Genomic DNA, 6,069 nt, shown 5'->3' on the forward strand with positions numbered 1-6,069 from the left:
TAACTGCAGCCTATAGAGCAAGTAAGATAGTTATACTAATTATTTACTATTTATTTATTTTACTCACTTATATAGAACCATTAATTCCACAGTGCTTTAGACATCATCTTCACTGTCCCCGTTGGGGCTCACAATCTAAACTTCCTATCAGTCTGTTTTTGGAGTGTGGGAGGAAATCGGAGAAGCAGGAAGAAAACCACGAGATGTTGTCCTTGGTGGGATTATTATTATTATTTATTGTTATAGCGCCATTTATTCCATGGCGCTTTACATGTGAGGAGGGGTATACATAATAAAAACAAGTACAATAATCTTAAACAATACAAGTCATAACTGGTACAGGAGGAGAGAGGACCCTGCCCGCGAAGGCTCACAATCTACAAGGGATGGGTGAGGATACAGTAGGTGAGGGCAGAGCTGGTCATGCAGCGGTTTGGTTGATCGGTGGTTACTGCAGGTTGTAGGTTTGTCGGAAGAGGTGAGTCTTCAGGCTCTTTTTGAAGGTTTCGATGGTAGGCGAGAGTCTGATGTGTTGTGGTAGAGGGTTCCAGAGTATGGGTGATACGCAAGAGAAATCTTGTATGCGATTGTGGGAAGAGGAGATAAGAGGGGAGTAGAGATGGAGATCTTGTGAGGATCGGAGGTTGCGTGCAGGTAAGTACCGGGAGACGAGGTCACAGATGTATGGAGGAGACAGGTTGTGGATGGCTTTGTACGTCATGGTTAGGCTTTTGTACTGGAGTCTCTGGGCAATGGGGAGCCAGTGAAGGAATTGACAGAGGGGAGAGGCCGGGGAATAGTGGGGGGACAGGTGGATTAGTCGGGCAGCAGAGTTTAGAATAGATTGGAGGGGTGCGAGAGTGTAAGGGCTCATTTCCACATGCGAGACACACGTCCGTATCTCGCATGTGGAAACCAAGCTCTGGCGCCGGCACTTTGGAGCGGAGCTGTGCAGCTCCATGTGTTCCTATGCGGCCGCACGCTCCGCTCCTGAGTGCCGGCTCCACAGCTTGGTTTCCACATGCGAGATACGGACGTGTGACTCGCATGTGGAAATGAGCCCTTAGAGGGGAGGCCACAGAGCAGGATATGAATTTCTATCTTAATCTAGGGGCCTAGCTAGAGAGGCAGGCAGGGCATGTGCCCCAGGCACAGTTAGGGAAGGGAGGGCACCAAAGTGGTGTTTTTTTACAGCAAGCCAACCCTTGGCAGTGAAGATGTGAAGGGCGAGGTACGAGTATCAGCAAAGAGCACGTGTGGCCTGATGAGCATATCAATAGGTATCCTTCACCTCAATGCAGAACAGTACTGAAGCTACAAGCCAAACTGCCCCGGATGGGGTAAGAGTACAACTGGGGGTGATACGGACTCTGCAGAGTTGAACTACTGGCATCCAATGAAGACAAAGCATTATAGGAGTGTTGTGAGGAGTGGGTTCCCTGGACACTTGAACTGGCGGGTAAACACAACGGAGCCATTTAACCCCTTAGTGACAGAGCCAATTTTGTGCTTAATGACAGCCAATTTTTACAATTCTGACCACTGTCACTTTATGAGGTTATAGCTCTGGAACGATTCACAGGATCCCACTGATTCTGAGACTGTTCGTGACATATTGTACTTCATGTTACTGGTAAAATTTCTTTGATATTACTTGCGTTTATTTATGAAAAAAACGGAAATATGGCGAAAATTTTGAAAACTTTGCAATTTTCAAACTTTGAATTTTTGTGCCCTTAAATCAGAGAGTGGCGTCACACAAAATTCTTAATAAATAACATTTCCCACATGTCTACTTTACATCAGCACAATTTTAGAAACATAATTTTTTAGTTAGGACGTTATAAGGGTTAAAAGTTGACCAGCGATTTCTCATGTTTCCAACAAAATTTACAAAACCATTTTTTTTAGGGACCACCTCTCATGTGAAGTGACTTTGAGGGGCCTATAAGACAAAAAAACAAAAAAAAAACCAAAAGTGACACCATTCTAAAAACTGAACCCCTCAAGGTGCGCAAAACAATGGGGAAGGAAATTAACAGCTTACTTTTTTCACAAAAAAATTACTTTGGAACCAATTTTTTTTTATTTTCAGAAGGGTATCAGGAGAAAATGGCCACAAAATGTGTTGTGCAATTTCTCCTGAGTATGCCGATACCTCGCATGGCAGGGCTCAGAAGGGAGCACCGTTTGACTTTTTGAACGAAAAAATTGGCTGGAATCAATGGTGGCGCTATGTCGCGTTTGGGGACCCCCTGATGTACCTAAACAGTGGAACCCCCCAATTCTAACTCCAACCCTAACCCCAACACTTCTCTAACCCTAACCACAACCCTAACCTCAACACACCCCTAACCCTAACCACAAAACTAACCCTAACACTAACCACACACCTAACTATAACACACCCCTAACCCTAATCCCAACCTTAACTTTAGCCCAACTCACTTTCGCCCAACTATAACCGTAATGTAAATAAATACATTTTTTTTTATTATTTTTTGCCTAAGAGGGTGATAAAGGGGGTTTGATTTACTAATTTTTTTTTTATCACTGTGATAGGGTCCATCGCTGTGATCAAAATGAACCAATAGGAAAAATTTCCTAATGTTGCCGGAGGACTTCACGGGGGAATGCAGGGACACCTGAGGTACCGGATGGGTGATTTGGGGTTATGTTCCCACGGTCAGTATTGGCAGCCCTTAGACGCAGCACGTCCGCTCCATCAAGCACTGCCGGCTTTTTAATGCGCGGTGATTCCGCGTGTGTTCATTGAACCATGTGGAATCACCGCGTCCTATACATTGGACTGTGATATTTATCTTGTGGAGACTGGGCGTCTCCGCAAGATGAATAGACATGCTGCGTTCTAGAAAGACGCTCCGGATGTGCGTATACACAGGGGAGCCGGCTGTGCACTCATAGTGGAGATGGGATTTCATAAAATCCCCTCCACTATGCTGTAACATAGCCTAATACAAATGAACTTTTATTGTCCCTTTATAGTAATTGTTGGGCAACTTCTCAGCACTGCCCTTCTCAAGATGGCCGCCAAATCAGCAGGGCGTGGTCCACGGGACATGACGTCACCACGACGGCGCGTGTATGTCCCCTCCCTCCTAGACAAATGACTGGCGGATTTCCTGCTCACGAGCATTGTCTGCAGATCTGCTAATCTGTGGGCGAGGAGGACGGCGGACACTCGGTGCTATCGCTTCGTTGTTCCGTTGCTCAGGCACTGAGAAGCCATGATTACTAACTGAACATGATAGAGACGCGCCGCGCTGGTACAGGACAGCTGAGCTGTGTAATGCACAGCGTGGGGGACGGGTGCCCTCTAGGGGCTGTATATGTAAGTGCACGTACGCGCTGCGACGGCTTTGTGGAGGCTGTTCTCCGCTGTGCTGCGGTCTCGCACGATTCTGGGGTTCTTCGTACGTGAAGCTACAAGTCACTGCTACCAGTCCAAAATAAGCCCTTTCCAGGGAGGGGGTTCTGTAGGCCAGGAGTCAAAACAAAGGAATCCCATAATTAGGTGCCAGGAGCAGCAATAATGGTCTTAGTAATTTATCCACCGATTAGGTCCCATCTTATGGCACCATATCACTCCCCAGGGCGTCTACTGAGCCGAACTTAAAGGGATTGTCCACTACTGAGCCGAACTTAAAGGGATTGTCCACTACTGAGCTGAGCTTAAAGGGATTGTCCACTACTGAGCCGAACTTAAAGGGATTGTCCACTAGTGAGCCGAACTTAAAGGGATTGTCCACTACGGAGCCGAACTTAAAGGGATTGTCCACTACTGAGCCGAGCTTAAAGGGATTGTCCATTATTGAGCCGAATTTAATGGGATTGTCCACTACTTGACAATCCATTGTTTATGGTCAAACATTCGATTGCTCCTAGATGTCACAACACTGGGGTGCAGGGTACGGACAATTCCGGAGGCATCTGTTTTCACCTCCCGGAAGCCCGTTAACGAGTTTCCCAGTGGAGAACAAACCCTTTATAGGTCAAACTTCTAAAGGAAAAAAGCAAAACGACTCCGAAAATGATGTGAAGCGAGCTGAACACTACTCCGCGACTCTCCGGCCGGACACGGCCCTCCCCGTGCAGTGCCCTGGCATCACCTCTCAGCACTGCGCCAGGACGCCACTCGTACAGTCACCGCTGAGGACACTCTGGTTCTATGATATTTGCAACTGTTTTATTTTTTTTAGAAGTTGGAGAACCCCTTTAAACATATGAATGTATGGTGACCTAAGTTCAGTAGGAGTATAAGGGGTCTTGGTACTGCATCCATGATACACACCCTAATAAGCGACCATATAACATAGAAAAAAAGGATGGGAGCATGTATCAAGGCCCGGAGGCCAGAGCTGTGGACTCCTGTAGCTTCTTCAAGTGTATGACTAGGAGCATAAAGTGTCCATGACTTATCTTAAGGGCTTGTGCACACGGCCATATTTTTGTTCTGAATGCGATCTTACAAGACATCAGATCGCACTTGGACCAGTGTTATTCTATGGGGCTGTGCACATGTTAGATAAAATTGTAGCATGCTCGAACTTGATCTAATATTTGGATCACACTCGGCCATGCTAGTGAATGAGTGTGTGGGAAACATCGGACTGCACTCGGATGACATCTGAGTGCAGTCTGCTCAATTTCCAGACTGTGGAAATCCAATTTTTTTCATCCATCTTCTCCTCAAATTAGAGAATTGGATCACACTACGCTGACACTCTGATCAGAGAGTGATTTGCATAATTGACCAGGTTCTCTCGGAGAGAATATACGCTCGTCTGCATTTGCCCTCAGCATAAGTCATCAATATCTGATTGATATTGGTCCGGCATCCCCTACCAATCAGGCTGAGGGTATGCTGATCAGTGTTACAATACATGTTAGCTCTGACAGTGGCCTGATACCACAGCTGATTAGTGAGTTTGGCAGGTGTTAGGCACCTATGACCTATACTAGTGCCAGGTCATCAATAGTTAATGCTCAGACAACCCCTTTAATACAGTGAGGTCCAGTGTATAGATTCATTGAAATGAAAAATCTCGAGTCCAAGGGGAGCAATGAGCGTCCATCTTACCTGGAGTGTTCCTTTGATGCCATCAGTCAGGTGTCCCTGGTGAAGGATGACACTTCTGTGATGTCAGAGTCATCAGCAAACTCATAAATAATTGAAAGAAAGTCAGCAGCCCATTAGGGTTCGGATACCTTCTTAACTATTTTATTTTATAAAATATACAATTATATTTATACAGAAGAAATGTTAAAATAAAGTGGCATAAAAAGATCCGTGAGCGGCAGAGTACAGCATGGGCGATCCTAGGAAAGGTCCATCAGCTGCCGCTTTCCCTAGTTTTTAAGACAATCCAGTAGCAGCCATAACTGCGGAGTTGGTCGTGCATGTGTAATAAGAGCAATTAATATCGTACCTGCTAAAGTTTGTCGATGATCAGCCATCATCTGCAGTCCATATGGTTTGGTAGGTGATGCTATTGCGTTGCAGAGAATCTAATTTAGCATTGTAATTTATTACCTCACCACTTAGTTGCATACATACAACTTGAACCTGTATCATGTGATCCCAGGCGACATCATAACCTACGAAATCCCTCCTCAGAGCCCTCCCCACACAGCTCCATACTTCTAATTCAGCTGACTCGCACTGTCTTCACGATCTGTTCGTGCTGTGGATCGATTCTCCAGTGTCTTATAAGGCGCAGCTACACTCTGTTCTCCTTTGCTTTCAAGAGCTGACAAGAGAGAACCCATAACAAGCAGGAGGCAGGGAATACAGGCTAAAGCTGCATTCTATAGAATCCATCTATGCTATGCAGTATGAGACAAGGTGACAGAAGCTTTATCTTGCTGATCATGTCAAAGCTGCCCTTAGGTAAGGCTCAGTGGAATGTATGGAGACTCCATCCCATCTAAATTGCCAGATATATCAAGGGAAATGTAATCAGCATTTGGGGGACCATCTCAAAAGGAGAGGAAGGAAGGACAATATGGTAGACAACTCAGAAGCAGCACATCTGCTACAACAGGAAT

The sequence above is a fragment of the Ranitomeya variabilis genome, chromosome 6, assembly GCF_051348905.1.
Source record: "Ranitomeya variabilis isolate aRanVar5 chromosome 6, aRanVar5.hap1, whole genome shotgun sequence".
Classification (NCBI taxonomy): Eukaryota; Metazoa; Chordata; class Amphibia; order Anura; family Dendrobatidae; genus Ranitomeya; species Ranitomeya variabilis.